At 40.2% G+C, this 22,496-nt stretch overlaps 2 protein-coding genes across 7 annotated transcripts in view; one reads left to right on the forward strand and one right to left on the reverse strand.

Annotated features, from left to right (window-relative positions):
- LOC147578949 (uncharacterized) overlaps positions 1 to 2,476 on the reverse strand; it is an 89,889-nt gene extending 87,413 nt beyond the window's left edge. Inside the window, exon 1 of one of the 2 annotated variants that reach the window (XM_086712513.1) lies at positions 1,492 to 2,476. The gene's annotated coding sequence lies outside the window, so the exon portion shown is untranslated. The remainder of the gene's footprint in view (positions 1 to 1,491) is intronic. The other variant, XM_086712515.1, reaches the window with a different exon arrangement.
- IGF1 (insulin like growth factor 1) overlaps positions 1 to 22,496 on the forward strand; it is a 78,873-nt gene that overhangs the window by 9,942 nt on the left and 46,435 nt on the right. The gene's annotated exons all lie outside the window — the stretch shown is intronic.

Below are 22,496 nucleotides of genomic sequence, written 5' to 3' on the forward strand. Positions count from 1 at the left end.
CCTCATGAAAGCAGATAGCCATCTTTCTTTGCAAGGAAGGACTAGCTCACAGGTCTCATCTTTACATATTCTTACTCTCTTGAATGTGAGAACAAGTGAGTAGGTCAGTTTTAAGTTGCACTTGATTACATTTGAGGGGACAAGAAGAATCTATAGGCTTCTAAACCTTGACCAGCCACCTTTTGCCAGCCTATTGATACTGTCTTTCCAACTAAAGAAGGAAGAGTATAGTTTGGGGCATTCAAAGATACATACTATTAGCATTGCTTTGAATGGGGCTGGGTTTGGGCTACACCATTTGTATTCCTTGTTTTGGTACCCCTTGGACTGCCAGTCATGCATTTGTATGACAGCTGGTCAAAGTTAAGGGTACAGTCACTGGCTGTGGAAAAGCTTTTCAAAGAGAAAAGCTTTGAAATTAATTGGCACATGTGGGGTTTGACCTATGGCCCTGGCCTCATTAGCACCACTAAGCTAATAAGTCACAGGTATTCTTAAAGAAAAGCAGAGTTTTTACATTGACCTGAAGTGCTTGCTACTACTCTAAATATGCCCAAGAGGACCAGTCTATGCAACCAAATGACCACTTAAAAAGTGATAGTATCGGGGCGCCTGGGTGGCGCAGTCGGTTGAGCGTCCGACTTCAGCCAGGTCACGATCTCGCGTGTCCGTGAGTTCGAGCCCCGCGTCGGGCTCTGGGCTGATGGCTCGGAGCCTGGAGCCTGTTTCCGATTCTGTGTCTCCCTCTCTCTCTGCCCCTCCCCCGTTCATGCTCTGTCTCTCTCTGTCCCAAAAATAAATAAACGTTGAAAAAAAAAAATTAAAAAAAAAAAAAAAAGTGATAGTATCTATGCAAAATAAGAAACTAATTTGCATTTTTCTGACATTTTTAATGTTCTTTGGGTTTATCTTCCTGATGGAGAATTATGGGAAGCAGAAAAGTGAAGGGTTCGAGACTAAGATCCTGGTCTCTATTGACAAAAATTTAGAGTTTGAATTCTAATTTACTTGGTGTGTGGCCCTGAGCAAGCTACTTAACATCTGTTCCTCAATTTCCTCATCTGTAAAATGGGGGCCTACCTCATAGAAGTGGTGTTAGGATTAAATGAGTTAATGTATTAGAACATATTGACTTAGAATACTGCCTGGCACATAGTAAGCACATCCATATGTTAGCAATTATATTTATTTATTCTTTTCTGGGATCTGTTGCAGAGTCTATTGCAAAGGTTGAGGAATCTGCACAGCCCAATAAGTTATACACTCATTTTCTCTCCTTAGGGACAACTGATAACACCCGTTATTAGTAATAATTGGTATATAGCAGTATCAGTAACAAGAAGAATGTCTTGTGTTTGAATAGTACATTTACTTTTTCAAAATCCAGTTGCATGAGTTTTCTCACTTTGTTTGGTTTTACCCCTGGAATGCAAGAATTATGGATTCACTGAATAAATGAGAAACATAAGACACTGAGACTTTGTGACTTACCTCACTGGCTGGATCCAGAACCAAAGCTAAGGTCTCTTGTCTCCAAGAAGCATATTCATTTGGCCATTTACATTGTTTAGAGGCCCAACGTGTGATAGCATAGGGAGATGCTTCCAAAAATCCCAGTCCTCTTCCGAGAGATAAGGAGCAGAAACCCCTGGGTAACCGAATTGATTCTGAAAACTTCTTTGGAAGGAAGCATGAGGGAGATATTCATGTGATAACCCTACAGTTTCTCTTGTAGGAAAAATTAGGAAATACTAGTAGAATTTCCTCAGGGTGTGCAACAAAATCTTTGATTGGAGGCTACTGCTGTTCAAGAGCCTTCAGAGACTGGACCCCATTCAGACAGAACACTGCAGCTCACCTGTGAGCACCAGGATATGTAGTATGATCTGGTGGGGGGGGGGGGGGGAACATCTCCTCTGGCCAACTTCAAGTTCTCTTCATTCTCTTCCAGCAAACTTCAGGTGCCTCATTTCTTGCAGCTGTTAGTTCTGTTGCTTTTTCTCAAAGACTGGTTGAAGAAGGGCTGTTTATTTGGACCAGAAATCTTTCTCTGGGAATTATGAGAGAGATGTGGTAAAGGAGAGGTGGTCACAAGTTTCCATAATCCAGATAGTGTGCCAGGCAGGAAGAGGCTTCTCCAATTTGGCCATGGAAGGAGTTATGAGAGCAGGCTTGGGTTTGGATGAAAGGCTTCCACCTGTGCAGGTATCACTCAACCAGCTTTTTGAAGACCATTGGTTTTGGATGTCTCGTATCTTAAGTGGCTGGTAGGTTAGGCATTTTAGATCCAGAAGAGAGTTTTGGCATTCTTCAAATTCCCTGGGCCTCCATATACCTTGTCCAGACATCATGTTCCATGCCAGCATTCCTCAGGGCCTCTGTTAAGAGATGACTATCCCTCTAGCAACCTTCCTTCCCATTTCACAGCCTGCAACAAAGAATCCGACACACTGAAAACAGGCACAAGATCTCTCTCAAGTACATTTTTCATTGTTCTCAATAATGGACTACAAAGCCTTTGCTCTTTTATGCAGCCAGACGTCTTTGACAACCATGGTGGCAAAAAATCGTTTTTGCACTGAGCTGCTGCTCTGGCAAAGTTCCATCCTACACCTCTCTGTGAAACATCAGCAAGCTCTTACATCACAAAGAATTACTTTTGGTTGCCTGGAAAGTTCAAATCCTCAGGCCTTATTAGCTGTTAGACTAAGAAGATGACAACACAGCATTTTGTTTGTCTTTATCTACATGTGAGATCATGTTTAAAACAGCAAAGAGCTGTTATTTGACATGCAATTCCTGAACCGTAGTAAGTTGTATGCCTATTTAATGCATTGTTTAGTCTCACATTGGCTAAAGCCACTTAAAGAAGCACTTGGCAAGCTCTGGCTTTTCATTCTTGGCATAGCTGCCCCTCTTACTTTTTCACTGAACCTTAAATACCAAGAAAAACCCTTCACTTACTTTATATCTGGCATATTGCTTTATGCAGTTGGCCAGAACTTTTGCATGTGGCCCTCTGCATTTGTCCTAAGGTAATTAATGGCTTTGCAATATTTGATCAGCAGCAGTACGGATACAAAGAGAAATTGTGCAACCAGTAGAGACCACACAGTCTTTTAAATTAAAACCTTTTGCATTTAATGCTCTGGCATACTACAGGATAATGGTTTCCATGCCAAAAAAAAGGGGGGGCATGGGGACGCCCCTGGGAAGACTTGCAAAAAACTGATTATTGATTAAGCACACATCTCTCTAATATCTCCCTCTTAAAACTACCTGATTGTTCAAAGGAAGTAAAATTAAAGACTGCTACAAGCTTGGAAAGCCTTGAAAAATAGTCAACCATCAAGAATGAAATTCAGAGAGGGGCACCTGGGTGGCTTAGTCAGTTGAGTGTCCGACTTCAGCTCAGGTCATGATCTTGTAGTTCATGAGTTCCAGCCCCACATCAGTCTCTGTGCTGACAGCTCAGAGCCTGGAGCCTGCCTTGGATTTTATCTCTCTCTCTCTCTCTCTCTCTCTCTCTCTCCTCTCTCTCTCTCTCTCTCTCTCTCTCTCTCTCTCTCCTCTCTCTCTCTCTCTCTCTCTCTCTCTCTCTCTCTCTCTCAAAAATGAATAAATATTTAAAAAAGAGATTTAAACTCAGAGAGAAGTGATGTGTCCAAGGTCACACTGCTAATTAATGACAGAAATAGAAAAAGATACTGTTGATTCTGTTTTCTGATTCTAATGCAGTGTTTGGCCTTTAGAAGCAATGAACCATGCCTATATCAAAATTACCTGGTAAATTAAAATGGCCAGGAGGGGCCTCCAATCAAGCTCACCCAAATGAACGTAGATCTTGGTGGCTCTCATTCCAACAAACTCACCTGAAAGTTAACACTTTTGTTCCCTTGATGTAGAAATTTTCACAAACTAAAATAATTCCCTGCCTGTTTCTTATACATTACACAAAACCTGCAAATGCTTTGGGCATTCCACTCCACTTAAGGTCATAATTTAGACTATTATTGTATATTATATTATTCTGACTCTTTGGTCACTCTCTCCAATGTCAACTTGGGTAGAACTGCTTTGGAATGACTTAGCAAAGCTGTGCTCCTGGAAAATCTGAAACAGTCTGACGAGTTGTTGGATCAGCTTTTTTTTCTGGAGATTTCTCTGACGGCCCTAGGCCAAAAGAAATTTACACCTGATTTTTTTGCAGACTTCCAAGCAAATACTCTATGAATCTCTTCAGACTTTCTTCTTTCATCTGTGGTCTTTATGAGGTACTAAAAAGGCTGTTGAAGGGGTCTTTTTAAACTTTGAAATTTTGTTGGTCATAGACTCAATTCTGTGAATATTGCTGGGAAGATGGTACTACCTCTGTGCCATTTACCCTGGTGAAATCGTCTTTCATCAGAAGCAAGTGATTAAGAAAGTCCACACTGAGCCAACCCACAAGCAGCCAACTCCTGATAATCTATGAAACTGGGGAAAGGAGCACCAAGAGTTAGAATTCTGGATTAAACTGATTTGAGGACACTGTAAATTTTGACCTCCTTTCTCGCTGCCCCCTGCCCCAGCTCCTTTGTGAGACCAAGTGGCCTGTTTTTAAATCCTACTTCATTCTCATACTCCCCACTTGCCTCCGTGAGCAGTGCCATTGGCAAGAGAATTTCTCAACCTAAGCACTATTGACATTTTGAGCCAGATATTTTTTTTGTTGGGGAAGGAGGGCTGCTCTGTGCATTGTGAATGTTTAGCACCACACATGGCTCCTACCTTCTGGATGCCAGTGTCCTTCCTCCCAGTCGTGACAATCAAAATATCTCCAGACATTGCCAGATGTCTCCGGCGGTGGGCCGGGGGGTGAGGGGTAGTGTGGAATCACCCCTAGTTGAGCACTACTGGACTAGAGGTCTCCAGAAGAGAAGCAGTTAGAGAGATGAGAAAGCCATTAGTGAAACTAACACAGAAAGTAATTGTCAGTCACTGGTTAATCAGAAGTCTATGTTCCATTACCCAGAGTAACAATGAGAAGACTCATTGTGGTTTCAAAAGTCTTTCCCTGAAAATAAAAAGCTCTTCCTATAGGCTATCTAGAAGGTATTTGTAGGTGCTCCTTCTTGTCTTATAGCTGTGGAATTCATTTATTTTAGTAACGCAGCAAAGGAAGGCAGAAATGGTGTAAAGCAAAACTTTGTGCTTCGAAGTATGATTATGACCACCTGGAGCAAAAGATAACTAGATAAGCTAGTTATCTTTGACCTCAATATTTATGGTCATTCCCTTCTTAGTCATACAACAATAAGCTGTCAATGTCCCACAGTTGAAAAGGCCTGGTTCAGATATGGTGGCCATGATTTTTCTCTTCCCTTCTTGTGTCTTTCCTATCTGAATATCATCAGAGGCATTTTATTGCCAAGAAACAGCCCCAGCAGAAAACAGAAAGAGAAGACACTGGAAATCAGAAGTTCCACATTTGGGCCTCACCCAGCTCCCCTACTTAACAGCATTTCTCCCCTTTGGAGCAGTTAGTTAATATCCTTGCGTCTTACATTCCTCATTAGTAAAGTGGGAATTAAAATATTATACCTCAGAGTTCTTTTGAGGCTCAACTATAGAAGGGTTTGGAAAATCTAAGGGGTCATCCAAACATGTTGCTATAATTGATTGAATTAAATGCTTTGCCTTGTCCCTTTAATCACCACCACAAATTAGTTTAGTGGTTCAACTTCAATTATTAATGACATTGACCCATTAGTTCAATTGTTCTGCAATAATTATAATCTAGACAAGTTAATTTGGCAGTGTATCACCTCAACCTTATTAATTAGAAAGAAAAGTATGTTGGTATCTTCTGTTCACTTCTATATCACTTTACATTTAGACCACCCAAGAGTTAATTAATGTATTTTCAGAATGCTCACCCAGTATTACTGTTATGTCCTCATTGCAGGGAACAGGAAAGAGACAGAGCCTATCACTTTACCACGCTAAGCTTGCTTAAAAAGTCTGTCTCCACAAGGTGGTTTTGTAGGCACTGAGGTATCACATGTAGACAAGAGATTTCCATTCTCCCAAGTCAGCTATTGGTTATTTCTGCTTAGCCTCAAAATGCGGTGTTCAGCAGAGGGAATGTACTCGCTAATCAGAAAAGTATCTTTGCACTCTCAGGTTGCCCATTGTAACAGCTTCCTTATCATAGCCTGACTTAGGGGAATTGAATTTTTTTGTTTGAGCATGGCTTTGATGAAATCAGAATTGTGCGTTTTATCACCATGCAGTCCAGTGACCAACTGGCACGTGTTTCTTCTATCCCAGAGGCTTCAAATCCAACAGCTCTCAGATACATAATATTTGACTTAGCAAAGACACTTTTGAACCTCACAATCAAGTACTGGTTACCACTGCTGTGAATTTTCATTCTATTTTGAGCTCTTTTAGAAAAACAAAGTTTTACTTTTTTTCCTGTCCTCCACACCATCCAATATTGGGCACTTAAAACTCCTTGACTTGATGTTAACAAAGTCATTCCAACAACTATTTCCTTCTACCAGTCCCCAGAATATACCCCCATCTGCTGCTGCCACCATTAAGGATCTGAGATTTAAGATATAGAATTAAAAATCTATTTGAGGTATCATCTCTTAGGACACATTCACTATTGCCCCAGTAAAAAATTCTCCTTGCTCAACAGTAGGCTAATTCTAGTCAACAGAGAGTTTTCGAGGTCTACAATAGGAGCCTTCACAAAAAGATTCTACCTGTGGAAATGGCTTTGAAAACAGACCTCTATTTAGTTCCTCTCTATTTCATCTGAGGTATCCATACTAAAAGGAGCGATGGTAGCCACGGGCAGGCAGGTAACAAAAGGTAAATCCCTGGCAAATAAGCCCCCAAGGTGGGTAAAACAGCTGGAGTACCAGCCCTCAGAGAACTCTACAAGTAGTTTTTATTTGCCAAAGTATAATTGAAGAATCGGAGAGCTAGGGGCGCCTGGGTGGCGCAGTCGGTTGGGCGTCCGACTTCAGCCAGGTCACGATCTCACGGTCCATGAGTTCGAGCCCCGCGTCAGGCTCTGGGCTGATGGCTCAGAGCCTGGAGCCTGTTTCCGATTCTGTGTCTCTCTCTCTCTCTGCCCCTCCCCCGTTCATGCTCTGTCTCTCTCTGTCCCAAAAATAAATAAACGTTGAAAAAAAAATTAAAAAAAAAAAAGAATCGGAGAGCTAGAAAGAACTGCAGAGCGCAATCTGGTCCAGTGCACTCACTTCCCAGATGAAATGAGATCCAGAAGAAAACAATGTGCATCAGGTCACAAAGTACACTGGCGGGAAGGCTGGGACTGCAATTCAGTCACCTTGCTCAGTCTAGGGTTTTTTTTTACACAGGAAGATGCTTTGAACTTAACCTTGAAAAACCCACATGAAGGTAGCATTAACAACTCAGAACTGCTATGTCATTCTTCTGTTGTAATGCATTAGAATAGTATTTGAAAATCTGAGCCCTTAACCAACAAGAAAACATTTTTTCCAACTACTACCACCCTTTGGATAACATCATCAAGTCTCTTTATCTCAAATGTGATCAACCTGACTACAGGACTATGGATCTTCATAGACCCTAGAAGTTTGATGAATTGGAGGCCTAAAAGAAAAAAGTGACGAGCTCATTTCTTTTTAGAGATACTTTTAATTTAAAGTCATGTCAGTTGGTTGCCTAGTTTATGCATTTGTATTGCATGTTAACTCAGAAGCTACCCAAAACAAAAGGCACTGTCAATACATTATTTCTGTCTCCACATTCCTGACTTGCTAGTCTTCCATGAAGGTCTTCCATGAAGAAGCTTAAATTTTCCTACGTATTTTGAGTTTTATGTTTCTTTCCATTAAAGTTTCCAGCCGTTCATAGACATATTTAGTTTGGCAGAAGGTCGTGGTGACTCATGGAATGAAGAAATTTGAAAGCAAAGCTACTGAAAATGGATCTAATTTCTTTTTGGGGTAATTTGGGAGCGAGCGATTGATAATTTGTCTAATTTTTCCTGGTTTCATCAGCTGCCATACTGCCAAATATTTGTTCCATATGGATGCTTTGTTATTACTGAAACATATAACAAATTTCAGCTGCAACTATATCTAATATGGTCAAAGGGCAAGACTATTGTTGGCTCATTTTCTCATTGTTTTTGGCTGGACACCCTCAATCAATGGTTATTGAGTGAAAAAACAGGATCATATTGAAACCATTTTCAGCATGTTCCTTCCTATGGATCCAACCGTTTCACTGTGAGTTTTTCAAGCACGGCAAATGTTCCTTATTAAAGGGATGATTATGTTTTCGGCATAGACGTGACTGCCAGTTAATTGCATTCACCTTATAATTCCACTCTCTCAATTTGGTATAGAGATAGTTTTTGGCTTTCCAAAGATTCCTTCTTTTCTGCTGATTCTTGCCTCCCACTATGGAATAGATATTTGGGGACAGATTCTGAGGAGATCAATGACATACTCACACAATAAGCATCATTTCAGACTTACCTTAAGATAGTCTATGAGCCCTGAGTCATTTGAATCTTAAGACTTATAAAAGGTATTAGTGCCACAAATCCGGCTGGCATTCTGTAGATTACTAGTGCTTTGCATGCAATTGTGGAAATCTCCCTTACCAGAGAAGCCAGACAAGGGTTCAGTAACATTGCATGGAAACACTGGCCTGCATAAGCTAAAGACATGGAAGGACTTCTGGCTGATTCTGAAGTAGGCATTGATCACTTACTGTCTTAAAGTCATTCAGCAGGTAACTGATTTCTTTCAATATATATAGAATATATATATTCTTTCAATATATATAGAATATATATATTCTTTCAATATATATTGAAAGTTTACCCTTCATCTTCCCACCCCACAAAAAAACACAAAAGCAATAATAAAAAACAGAGAAGTCTATCTCTTAGAAGAAACCAGATGTTATTGAAGACCATGGAAAGTGATTTGTGACAAGTAGTCTCTTGTTTACGATAGGAAAATTTGGTTTGACTAACAAATGTTCTAAGGGGCACACATGTCACATAGTAAAAATATAGCTTAGCGTATGAAGACAGATACAGAACCTTGCTACTTACTCAAAGCAACCTGATAGCTTGTTTGAAATGCAGAATCAGGGGCCCTACTCCAGACTAATTAAAACAAAATCTGCACTTGTAACCAGATACCCAGGAGATTTGCATGCACGTTAGGATTCAAAGGGCCCTGGTCTAGGGAATCACAGGAAATAACAGGTACATGTTGATTAGTGACTCATCTCTGAAGAAAGAGAACACCAACTAGTCAGGGCTGAACTTCCACTGAAGTTTTGAAAAATGTTGTTGGGGCCAACCATGCTTGTGATCATTAACAATATATATACTGATTGAACAGTATTAAGTCCCTGATTCCTTAGGTCAATGGAGCCTTTCCTCAGGGGAAGTATAGAACTGCTCCAAGGATAACCCCAAGGCCTGACCTTCTGTGAACTGGAAATTGGAACTCCTAATTGCTGTGGCTGCAATTTCCAAACCCATCACTGGGGCCAGGAACTGAGATCCAGTCCTTAAGATCTTGCCAGCTTCTTTTTCAATAGTTACATTTTATAAGAACAGCCAAGCAAGAGTCCTTAAAAAAAATATTTCTAATTGCATTGAGTGGACAAATGTGTGTTTTACTCATATCAAATTGCTTCCTTTGTCATGCTCAGCCAGGTTCTAATATTATTTCTTATGACTCTGGGTTGATCAGATCCATTAGATTTGTTATCAAGATTTAAAAGAAATGGTTTTGAGCTAAGAAAAGTGGGTTTCTATCTCCTATTGGAAGATGAAGGGTAAACTTTAAAACTGCTTTTCAAAGAGGCAGTTGGCTCCCCAGTTGAAAGCCTTCACTAGATCCATTCTGGAACTCGGCAAGCTCCCCAGCCTGAACTTTAATGAAGGTCTAGATATCTAAAGGACATGTTTCTTCAGAAAGATCTTATCCCACAGCAGGGCAGGTAAAAGTGATAGAAGACCAGTTTATAACTTATTTTCCTTGAATGACACTAGAAAAAAGGGGGAGAGCTTTGAATTAGGAAGTTAGGGAATCTTGGATTTACTCATAGGTTTATCACTAAATAACTTGGTAAATTTGGTGAATAGTCCCATGAGTCTCAAAACCTGTTTCTATTGGAACAATACTATTAAGATGAACCATGACATTCCACTACTGAAATGGGATCACTGTGATCTCTTTTCACAGTTTTCTGGGGGGGACCCGGTGGGAGGGGGGAGGCGGGAATAAGTCATAGACATAGTTTTCACATTTTTTTTCATATTCATTTTCCTTAAACTTTAAATAACTGTCACCTCTTGATTGCGTTCAATTCTAGGATTGGTGGTATTGGACTTAGCTAACAATTATATATTTTATTTGTTCAGACTTAATCCACAGCATTTTAATGCAATAACCCTTACTCCTTAGCACTATACCCATTGAAAGAATGTTGATAAGATACTAAGACCTTTTCCAAAACTAATATTTACTATTGTTTCATGGAAATCTCTAAAATCCTTTAAGAAATCCAACTGGATATAAAGCTATTATTGTTTCTTTATTAGCATTCTTCTTTCATTACTTTTATTCAGAGCTTCAGTAAAATGTATAGAAGTAAAATTATGTACTAACCAATTTAATTATAACATTGACTAAGTATCTGCTCTGTGTTAAGCAATACCCAAGGGAGGATGAAACTATGCCTTGAAAGAGGTTTCACACTGGTGCATGAGGACCCATTAAATATCAATCTTAAACCCCAAGCTTGGGTCAGATAGAAATATCTCTCCCCTGTCTTATTCCAGTCTACACCATCCATTGAGTGCCTTCTGGTTAGCAAAACACTAATGATTGAAAGGAATGTAAAGCATACCTACTACCCTCATGGAGTTACTTTAGAGCAGATGTCACAAAATGGTGCCCTATTCCAATCCCACCTGAATCTAGCTCAAAACTGTTTTGTTTTCTCCAGCCAATATACTTTCTAAGTTTTGGAATTATAAACACCAAGAGATTTAAAATAAAAACAAAGATTAAAAGCTCCTCTTGAAAAGTTAGGTGATCTAGCATTGCTGGCCAGCATTCCTGAGTAGCAGCTATTGGCTAGAGCTTTTTAGGTGGGATATGTATCCCCCCAGCTCACCACAGGGCCTTACAAGCTTGCTTTATTCATCTATATACCAACCTGGCCTTAGCATACATGGACAAATGCCTTTCCTACCCCAGATATGCAAGATCTCTTAACACAACTTTCTTTTTTATTCAACACAACATTCACTTATTGCCTTTGTACCATCACCCATGCATTAGGCCAGCCACTGCTGATTCATATGAATAAGGCACAAAATTTTTATTTAAGGCACTTCATAGTTCTTCTCAAACATAGAAAAGGTATAGTTCAGGTAAAATTTAAAAGACAATCAAGTCCTCCTGGTGAAGGAAGAACCCAATATGAAAAATTCAACATTCAATAATTTAGAGATCATCAAAGGGATATTTCTTCAAGAGTAAGTGGAGTTTTGGGCCAGTGACCTTGTATAGCAGGAAAGACCAGGTTCCCAGCCAATGCAATGGATGAGTTATGCAATCACTCAGAGTGTTTAGGACAATGGAGACCATCAGACCCAACTCTTCAGACAAAGTGAGTTGTAGCATTGTAGTTTGTTTTGCACCAAGATCCAGAACAGCTGTTACCAATTCACTGGAAGATTACACATGTGTCCTTCCTTCCATTCCCATCACTATTTAGGTCCTCCTCATCACTCACCAAAACTATTGCAACAGCCTCCTCAATGATCATTCTGTGTCCAATATTGCTTGACACCAGCCATCCCACCCATGAAATTAATCTTTCTAAAGCACAGTTCTAATCACTTTATCCCTTTTCTAAACAACTTCAGTGGCCATCCATGGCTAAGTAAATTGAATCCAAACTCCCCAACTTGACAGTAAGGCATTTTATATAAGACCTCTACCTAACTTTTCAACTGTATTTCCTAACATTTCCCTACAGCATAGCTCACAAACTGGCAGTCTGTAAATTGTATCCAACCTTCAGGAGTATTTTGTTTGGCAAATGCAGTGTTTTTACAAAACTTTGAATTATCTGTCAATATAAATAACTCTGACTTCTACATTGGCACCAAAGTCTTCACCATTCTCTATTGCATTACTGTGGCCCACTCACTCCTTTACATGATTTTCTTGGCTTTTGTAGGCATTTGAGTTTACAAATGCTCCCTACATATTCCAACATCTAACCTAGATGATTTCCTACTACATATATTATTTTCCTGGATTTTCCTCCTGTTTTTTCACATGTCACCTCCTCTGAAAAATCTTCTACTAGATGTCAACTCTCTTTCCTTTGAATAGCAATAATATTACTCTTACAACTCTTATCATCTATTCTATATTGTGTTTTTTGGTGAGTGTTTGTGCTTTATACCATCTGGTTGGCTGTAAGTTCCTTGAAGGTGAGAGCTGTTTTATTAATCTGCTGTAAAATCCCACATACTCCCTTGTATACAACATAGTCAATGTCTGCATGGAATTAAGCTATCCATTTTTCTTTGGCCTTCCAGGCCTATATTAGTTGTGTGTGCCCATAAGAAGGTAGTAACTCATTTGAAACGCAGACATGGCTGAGTCGGAAGGCCTCCATGGACTTTTAAGCATTTTCAAGTAGGGAGTGAGAAATGCTGTATCTAAAGGAAACTACTGAGGGAATTTAGGTAAACAGAACATGATCCTTTTTGTTGGAAGCTGGCTGTGATCTTCAGATTAAATCCTTATTGCATGTCTCACAAGGAGTGTCAGCAAACCCTTTAGTATGCTCAACTTTGTCAGAAGTACAGGAGTCAGTCTATTCCTGGGGGCCCAGCTGAAACAGTGAGCTGAGCCAGCGCCAGGTAGAGCACAAATACCCCAGAAAAAAATGAAACAGAAAGAACTCTGCACACTGCATTCACAAGTGTCCATTTCCAGAGTTACTGAGTGCCCAGAAATGCACTTTCATTCCTGTTTGCCCTGGGAGAAGGGCCATCAATAAGTTGCAAGCTTATGGAGTCAGAATTCAATGGTTCCAGAAATGGATCCAACTTCATGGATTTTGAATCGGAATGATCAGTTGTAAAATATGAACTAAAAAGAAGAAAGTCACTCTTCTAGAATGTAATTCAATTCAGCAATGTTTTATGGACTAATATGCACCCAGGATAGTGCTAGAAATCAAGAGAAAGCTAAAACAAGAAAGCAAGTAGGGACAACTAACCATATTCTCAAGGTATGACATAAAAGCCTGCCTCAAGTTACCTTCAATCTGGTTGAGAATGTAACCCTTACCCATGTGTAGGAATTATCATCAAAGTAAACTGACAGCACTAAAATAAATAATAAAATATAAAAATGGCATTCTTTTTTTTTATTCCTGCTAGACATGGCAGATGTCAAACATGTTTACTAAATTTCCAAATGAACACTGAGAATTTTCATTCTCCTCTCTCTACATACAGTTTTGTAAAGTTTTCCATGGTTGTTTAAAAGGAAGGTGGACTTTGTCACTTTCATGTACCTTCTGTCTGCCTGGATCCTTAACTAGGTAGAGGTATGGATGTGCTCTGTTGCTTGAAAGAGGCAAGAAATACTGGGTGAACAAGCTGCTTTGACTTTGAGCTGATGGAAAGTTCACGAAAAACTCCCTCCCTTTGTGAAGTTGCCAGACCAATCTTTCCAACTCAAGTTCAGTGATGTATCCAAATCTTACCTGGAGTCATGAGGCTCTCCTCCCATCTGATTTTCTGTATCTCCCAGTCCAAACAGGATCTGACACAGAGAACATGGGCATCATTGGCTCCTTTTCTTTCAGCACAAGGATTCCCAACAGATATTTTTCCAAATTAAACAGAAATTCAACTGTGAGTGTCCAGGTATATTTGAATAATATGTATGTATGTATGTATGTATGTATGTATGTATGTATGTATACCAAAGGGTCAACGTTAGGTGTCAAAAGAGGCTCTGATTATAAAATAAGGAGACTTGAACACCTGAGGAGACTTGGCTTTGCTAGTTATAAGTTGGGTGCCTTTAGGTAATTGTCTTGTTTATAAAAGGGGTATAGTCAGCCCTGTTCTGACTCCAGAAAGGGTTTTTTTGTGAGTTTCAGGTGAGATAATACCCATGGAGGCATCACAAAGTTTTCAGGGAATCAAGGCCAGCTACAGGTTTCTAGAGATAAACTGAATGAGGTGTTGTTTGAGTTGATGGACTGCTAGGTCAGAGTACATTCTAAGTTACAATTGGGTTAGCCAAGATGACATTCAGTCATCTTCCTCCAGAGGTTGAGGACAGCCATCTCTTTTTGGGTCGCATGCGTTTTTTTGTTGGCATTACAAGGGCAAAGTAGGAGTAGCTATATTATTGGTCAGTGCTTCCCATATTCCACTATCCCATGAGTAGGGATAAGAGGTTAATTAAATATATCTCTCGGGCAACAGAAATGATCAAGGCTGTCCCTGGAACACAGTTGCTTGAAAAAGTAGGCTTTTGTTTCAGGGAAAATCTCCCACAGAGAAACATGGAACACCAAAGAGCACTATAAATAGGACTATCATTTATGTCAATTATAAATAGATTTGTTCCCTTTTGATTAGAAGATTAGTTCTAGCTGAAAGTCTGTAGTTGAACAGAAATGAGGGAAAAACTGACAAAATATTATTACATGCTAACAATTAGATTTGATACCTTTTCCTCCCTGAGGTATTTTCTCTGATTTTCCCTAAATGAAGACATTTGTGTTTAGAATCCAGATTTTAGTCTTTGAAGTACATTTATTCATATTTCATCACCTCCTCAGTATCTCTCCTTACCTTCTAGATTAGAATACACACACACACACACACACACACACACACACACGCACGCACACCGCTTTTTAAATTGAAAAAAATGGAATAAATTGAATATCTGTGTTAGAAACTCAAAAGAGGTAAAACTCTCCTCAGAGGCTCCTAAGATGGTCTTCATGCCCTGTTACAAATGTTTGCCTTTTCATGAAGCAAATTCTATACCAAATTGTGGGTCCTTAGCAAACAAATATTAGCACAATGATCTAAGGGACCAGAGTAAAAGAGCTGTAGAGGAAGGGCCATATCCCATAGGCTCTTGCTACTGAGCACTTGTCAGACATGCAGCCATTTTTCTTTCATTCTAGAGGGAGCAATATCCAGAGGGATCCCAACTCTTTAGATCTGGTTAGCCAACTCTTTCTCCTTTGCTCATGTTCATGACTCATCTCTTCCCAGGGCCAGGGAGAAAAGTGGCAGCTTCCCATCCAAGCTGTCTGCTAGGTTCATCCTGGGACGAGGATTTGCGGAGGGAGCAGCAGGGTGCTGCTGTACCAGGCATGATGGAATACAATGGAATGTATGTCTCCTGCCCACTGGGATGAGGGAATGAAAAATCTTACCTGAGTCTAACCTACCTTGCTTCATGGAGACTCTTGATCTCAGCTGCCCCAGACTCAGCATTAAGAAAGAGGCTATAGGTGGGGTAATTGGGAGGAGAGGGCAGATGCAGTGAGCAGGGGCCTTTCTGGGACATTTGTCCCCACTTTAAATGCCCTATTCTGGTTTCACTGTAGGATATTTTAAAATGAACTTAGCTTGTCAACTGGAAATTCACTGCCTGACCCAAGATTCAAGGGAGATTTCTGGAAAAACACTAATCAGGGATTTGGAAGGGCTGGGCCCCAACACATAAAGAAATATATTGAATATTTTTAAAGATATAAAATTCTTAGAACTGTTGGACAGGTTTCTGCGTGTGACCTCTCTCTTCCAAGTGGCATTGCTCAACAGCCCAGCTCTCATCAGAAGGCTGACATCATGCTGTTGTGCAACTCACAGCCATTGCAATGTCACTTTACTAACTGCATTTGCTGTGCATTCAACTACTGAGAAGTCGAGCTGCTTTAGGTTTTGAGTCAGAAGTTCTGAGCAGGATCATTGCCGTGAAACCTGAGCCCGTGGTTCTTTTAAAAAGTCAAAATACATTTGGATCTTGCAAATGGAGAATGTCAGAGCCAATATTTTCTTCTTTAATCAAAACTCGGGAATGGCACAGTGGGTGGCTCGGGCCATGTCCTCCCTTTTTTTCATTCCCTTCCCCCACACTCTCAGCCAAGAATCTTCAGGCATGAGAGCGATGAATGGAAAGAAGCTGTAGGTCTTGCATGTTCAGTCCTGAACTTCTCTGCCGAGCACTGCATTATGGTGGGCTCTGACACAGTAGGATGTGGAAACATGAGACTGGGTTTATCCATTTGTTCCCAGACTGATAGGTCAACAGAAAATAAGAAAGGCTTCTTTCCACTTGGCCTTGCATTACCAATCAAGTATTTGGGATTCCACCTCCCAAATTTTTGGAAGCTCCCTTTCTGAAAGGGACCTCTCAGTCCAACAGCCTGACTCTACCTCCAGTGCTGGCCACTGATTCTGTTGACTCTTTGATGGGGAAATCTTCTATCCTCATCCCCTTGGATCACTTCTATAGCTCAATCTACGAAATAATTTTCAAAAATGAGGAGATGAGACCCTTCTCCATTCTTAAATAGGCTGGTTGGTCCAGAATATTCTTGGGAGCTTCATGAAGAGTTCTGAGTCTTGTCTTATTCACAAAAGTGGCAATGGCCTTCAGACTGAGTTAAGTGAAACATTACTACGTTCAAATGACTAGCTTTATCTTGTTCCTTCCGTGTTGCTGTCTTCTTTCAGGGAAATCTAGGAACACCAGAGTTGAATCTGTTCTTCCCCCTGGTACATGCACTCCCCTCTAGGGAAAACCCTGACATTCCGAAGACCTCATGAATCACTCCAGAATGTCAGTAGTAGCCTTGGTTAATGGGAAGTTTCAGAAAGGGAGCTTCCAAAAATTTTCCACAATGCCTGTGAAGTGAAATAAGTATATTCACATTTGTTTAGAAGTCACGTCTGGTGCTTAAGATAGGCTTTGAAAAGATAGGATTTTGAAAGATGGAGAAATTCTGAGCAGAGAAAACAACTTAATGGAAAAGCATATAAATGCCAAAATATAGGGCATCTTTGCCGGTGCATAAGCTATCCAGCCAGTTGTTGGGGTAGTATGCTCGTGGAGAGTAGTGCAAAATAAGCCCAAAAGAGATAGGCTGGAGAAACATTTGTATTGAAGAATAATAATAACTAGCACTTTCCCAGCACTTATTATATGCATGGTACTGTTCAAAGCACTGATACAAAAAGCTATAAAGTATGTACTATCAGTATCCTCACTTTAACATGAGGCACAGAGAAAGATATAATGTGTATAAAGGCACATAGCTTCTAAGTGGGACAAAACCATGGTTTTAATTCAGGCAGCTGACCACAGCACCCATTGTACCTGGTAGACTTTCAGCATACTGCTCATAGCATGACTTTATTCTTTGCTTTTTCTTCCATCCCCTCTTCCGTAGCTATGAAAATACTGGCTAGCCTCTAAGGGCAAGTTCATATATTCCTTCTTTAATGAGACCTCTTCCACTCTATCAGTAAGAATTTGTCTTTCCCTACTTGAGGTTCCCCTTTATTTGTATCTACAGTAATTTTTATCATCTTACTTATATTACAGTTAAGTACGTGCTCATTTACAAACTCCTTCAGGCCAGAATTGTCATCATATGCCCCTTTATATCCTTAGACCCTGAGATAGTACTTTACATGTGGAAAGTGCTCAATTAACATAGCCTGAATTGAATTGAATATCACAGTCCACTGGATGAAGCGTGGAGATATGTCCCCTAATCCCACATACCTCGTTAAGATCATCTTTCCAAATTCAAAACAACAACAACAACAACAACAACAACAACAACACTAAGAAATCCTGAGCCCTACAGAGAACTCTTCCACTCCTGAAATCCTACAGCCCATCAAAAACCATTTGGAAAAGCACAATGTGGACAATCCCAGGCCACAGACCAAAAATACCATTCCAGGGTTGGCCCTGCTTGGCTGCAAAAGAATGCTAATTCCACAGTGCTTTTAAAGGCTAAAGCATGGCCACACGTGGATGAAGTATCTCACAAAAGGCTGTGGGGTTCCAGAATTTCTGAGAAGGTTCCCTTTATCCTAATAAAGTTCTCAGCTTCTCAACCCCCAAATCCCAACTCCCTGCGGGAGACTCAAAAACACCCAATTTAATTAAAACCTCTCTTTTTCACATTGAAGTCACAAGTTTTCACAGGGTGCGACGTGTTGCTAACCCAGCAATTTCCAGACTAGACTGCTCAGCAAGGCAGGTGCTGTTTTCTTTTTACGGCCCATATCCTCAAATTGCTTTGCTGCTTAGATATCACTGAGGGCCAGGTTGCTCGGGCAGATTCCAGTCCAAGCTCTCTCTCTTTCACCCAACTTTTTAACAGCATGGAAGATTTCTTTCTCCCATAGGTGAGGCTATCCGATGGGAAGAGAATGTCTTACCTTTTTTAAAAAGTATCCTTTTAATGTTTGTCATTCGTTACCTCCAAGCTCAGGGAGTCAATAACAACAAGTAAGCACAGTGTGATGCCTTTGAAAGGATGTCAGACGAGCATGTGGAATTGCCTACAATTATCTAATTGTCAAGACCAATGCTACACAGATTGAGCGTTATAGATCAGCAAAGTTGAGTGCTGAAAGGTGATGGATAAGTGCACAGTTATTTGCTGAGCATCTATTATACGCCAGGCTCTGTGGCAGGTGTTGGGGATTTAGTGCTGAACCAAACTGACAGGGTTCTTGCCTTAAGCACTTAGAATTTAGCTAGAAAAGTACGGATGGCCAGTGCTAAAGGTAAACAAGGAGTGGTGAGGCCGTTATGCCCTGCAGTTGTCTAGGAGGAGAACTATACAGTACATTCCCCAACCTTTCTTTTCTTCCCAACTGTTGCAATATTTTTAAATCTCCCATTTTCTTCTTAGCTTTTCTTCTTATTGTTGCCTTCTATAGCAGGCATTGTTGCACACCCACTGTTACAGGCACTGGTTTAGATTCCTTGTGTCAAGGAAGCCTCACTGTTAGCTTCAGTTTGGGCTCTGGATCTTTCATCTTCTTATCCCAGACAATCAAAGGAGCCAGCTTAAATTGTGTGACTAGTTTGCTTCCATCAGGAGTCAGACTCATTGTTCCCCCTCTGTTTTCCTGCAAATATTGGGATATTCCAGGTACACTGGAGTCTGGAGTCTCTCGTCCTGGGAAGGCCCACAGTTCCTGAGGCGTTAAGAAAAGGAAACCATAAAATGTCCATGGGCCTATGTATTGGTACCTTGGTCTCAAACTTCTAGAAGTGCCAGCTTCCTGGAAATTTTTTACCCACTCTGTGTAAGCAAACAAAGTAGAAAATGATAAGAAACACTGGATAGGTCTCAAATTATTTCTTTAGGAAATATTCAAGTGCTCTGTGCAAGGGAGAGCAATGGTCTCTGGTCCTTGATAAAATCTATGGAAGTCACAGGTTTTGATACAACTTCATTGATGAGTTTAATGACAATCAAGGAGCCAATTTGTTTACCTAGAAGAATTCTAGGAATATACAAGACAGACCTAATGCGGAGAATCATTAATAAAATCATATCAAATTAGATATGAAACTGACTCACTTGATATGACATTAGAATGCATATTTTGACATTGCTATTTTTCTCACCAGTAGCCTTTCTGGTTTTCCAAAATCCTCTTCCTTGTTCTCCTCTGACACTATCACAGACTAACCTGCAATAACAAGATCATCTGAAACTTCATTCAAGGTTGAACCTCTGAGATTCTGTATCCCTATATCCCAAATCCCATAGTTAATAGAAGTTTAGGAGAAATGATCCAAGACTCTTCTGAAAACCTACCCAAGGTGTTACTGGAGTCTTATTAGAATGACAGGAATGAATCAAAATTAGATGCCTAGATATAAGGATAAAATACTGATAAACAGCATGTAGATCTTGAGAAAATAAAATCGAAAGTAGCAGAGAACTTGTTTAAGCGCACCAAAAGAATTCGAAAGAAGAGCCAGTGTGTCCTTTATCTGTATTTGCCAACACAAAGGAAAAATCATAATCTCTAAATGAGATGGTTGAAAACTCTGGCTTTTAAATGGGGGGGGGGGCAGTGAAAAGAGATTGAGAATTCCAGAAAAGCAGTGTTTTATCAGGTCTAATTTAGTTCCAGAGCTATTGGGAGTCCATTTGTCTCCAAGTGGAGCATTGCCTGGTGTCTGTGTTTCTGTTCATGCAGAAAGCTGCTGGGGCCATCAGAGCAAGAGAGACTTCACAAAGAAAGTCAGAAAGCAGTGCCAAAAGGCAAACACGGTTCCTGTCACAGCCAAAATAGTTCACTTAGCTCTTTGTGTTGCTCTCTTACTCTGTAATGGAGCAATTTCTATGAGAGTTGTATAAAAATAAGGAGATTGTTAGCTTTAAGCAGCAAATGAGTGAACTGGGCAAGAAAAGCATGAAATTTAGTGAGGGAAAGAGTGATAGGGAAATAATAGAAGAGCCCTGGAAAAGAGTGCTTCCTCTTCAGAGAAAATACTATGTGAAAATCCACACTTGTAAAACAGATACACTCTGGATGGATTTTCTCAGTTCAGAACAACTTATCACTTTACTGAATGCTTTTTTAAGACTTCGTCTTGTGACTTCACATTTAATGTGGTTGAGCACTTCCTTTTCCTCTCTCTCTCCTTTACCCCTCTCTCTACCCTACATCTACTGGAGAGGTAAAGGAGAACCCATGAGGTGTAATCCCTCGTAGGTCTCCATGCCTATCCATGTTTGTAATTCACTTCTACCATAGTGACAAGACTCAGAAATATGTCAAGACTTAGAAACCCTTGGTAGTCCAGACGGTAAGAGTTTCTGTCAAGAATGGAGACAGAGGGACTGTAGAATTATAGGGCTGCAAAAAACCTTCAAACTCAAAATCCCTCTGCTCAGAAAGCAATCTCTTCTTCAACATCCTGGCAAAAGGACTCTGCTGAAATCCTCAACCTTATTGTGCCCCTCTTCTGCAAACAGAAAATCCTAGCAATGGGGTGTTATACCAATCCACGAGATGGTCATCTCTCATGGATGGAAGTCACCCCTCAGTGACTCAGCAGGGCTTTCTCTGAACCTTCCTTGTACCTTGTACCTGCTAAGGCACTTAGCCTAATTATGCTTTGTATTATGGTTATTTATGGGTTATCTCATCCCCTGCTGGGTCATAAACTCCTTGAAAGCTAGGGCTTTGCCTTGCCCAACTATCTGTCATACTCTATAACACTTAAGATAGTGCATCTTAAAAATGGCAGGTAACAAAAAGTTTTGTTTGCTTTTTAAAGTGACTTGTTTTTAAATGGAATTCTATCTTAGTTCTACAGGAAGAGTATCTACATTAGAAATTATTTTGTCACCATAGGTTTAAATTTCCTTAATGTTCTCTTAATATTTAATCCATAGAAAGTATGCTTAACACATAGTAGACAGTGTATAAGTTTGTTGAATGAATTTATGAATGAATAAATCAATGTACAACTGCTCATAGAGGGTGTTCCCCACTTCCCCTGTGAAGTTAAGGCAGTATTAGGAGAATGCTTTACTTATCTGAGCCTCACTCTCCTGTTTCAGTCTAGTATTGCTGATACAAAGGTGTCATCATCACCGTTAACCCAATGCTGATGTAACCTGAACTTTTGCTCTGTGTAATCACAGATTTGGGTGAATTTCCTAGAAAAGAACAGTCCTGAACTAAACTGTTAAGTACATAAAATATAAATTGGGCCTCTTCCATATAGTCAAGAGCAAGGGAGGCCCTAACTCTGCTCTGCCCCTTTCATTCCGACCCCCTCCCCCCCCCCCCACCTAGCAAGGCCTGCAACAGAATTATAAGAATCTCAAGCTTGCCTATTTTATGCCTCCTCCTACTCCATTCATAAACCCTAAGTGATCTGTTACCTTCCTTCCCAGAAGCTCTGTATAAATATCTCCTAATCCAATGAGACAAAGCCATAATAGGGTCATTAGAGGCACCAATAACAAGCCAGTGTGAACTTCAGCAAACTTTGCTCTTTCAAGAAGTGGTTATCATTAAGATTCTGTGCAAGTAACAGAGTTCCAGGGTTACACTGGCTTAACCAACATGGAAGTTTGTTTCTCTCCCACATAGAAGTCCCAAGATACATAGTTCAGGACTGCTGAACTATCAGCTGAACAGAGTAGCTCAGGTATCCAGGCTACTTCTAATTTTCTATGTCACTATGTTTACACTGTGGCCCTCCTCTACGTGGCCCAAGATAGCTGATGGAGCATCTTAGAACAACATTCTTGCCAGCAGGAATATTTTTAAAAGCAAAGGATACATACTGGTTGTCCTTTTAGGAAGTATCCAGAAGCTGTCTTGTGACACTGTAACT

The sequence above is a fragment of the Puma concolor genome, chromosome B4 (genome assembly GCF_028749965.1).
Source record: "Puma concolor isolate L17-30 chromosome B4, mPumCon1.1.hap2, whole genome shotgun sequence".
NCBI classification, from domain to species: Eukaryota; Metazoa; Chordata; class Mammalia; order Carnivora; family Felidae; genus Puma; species Puma concolor.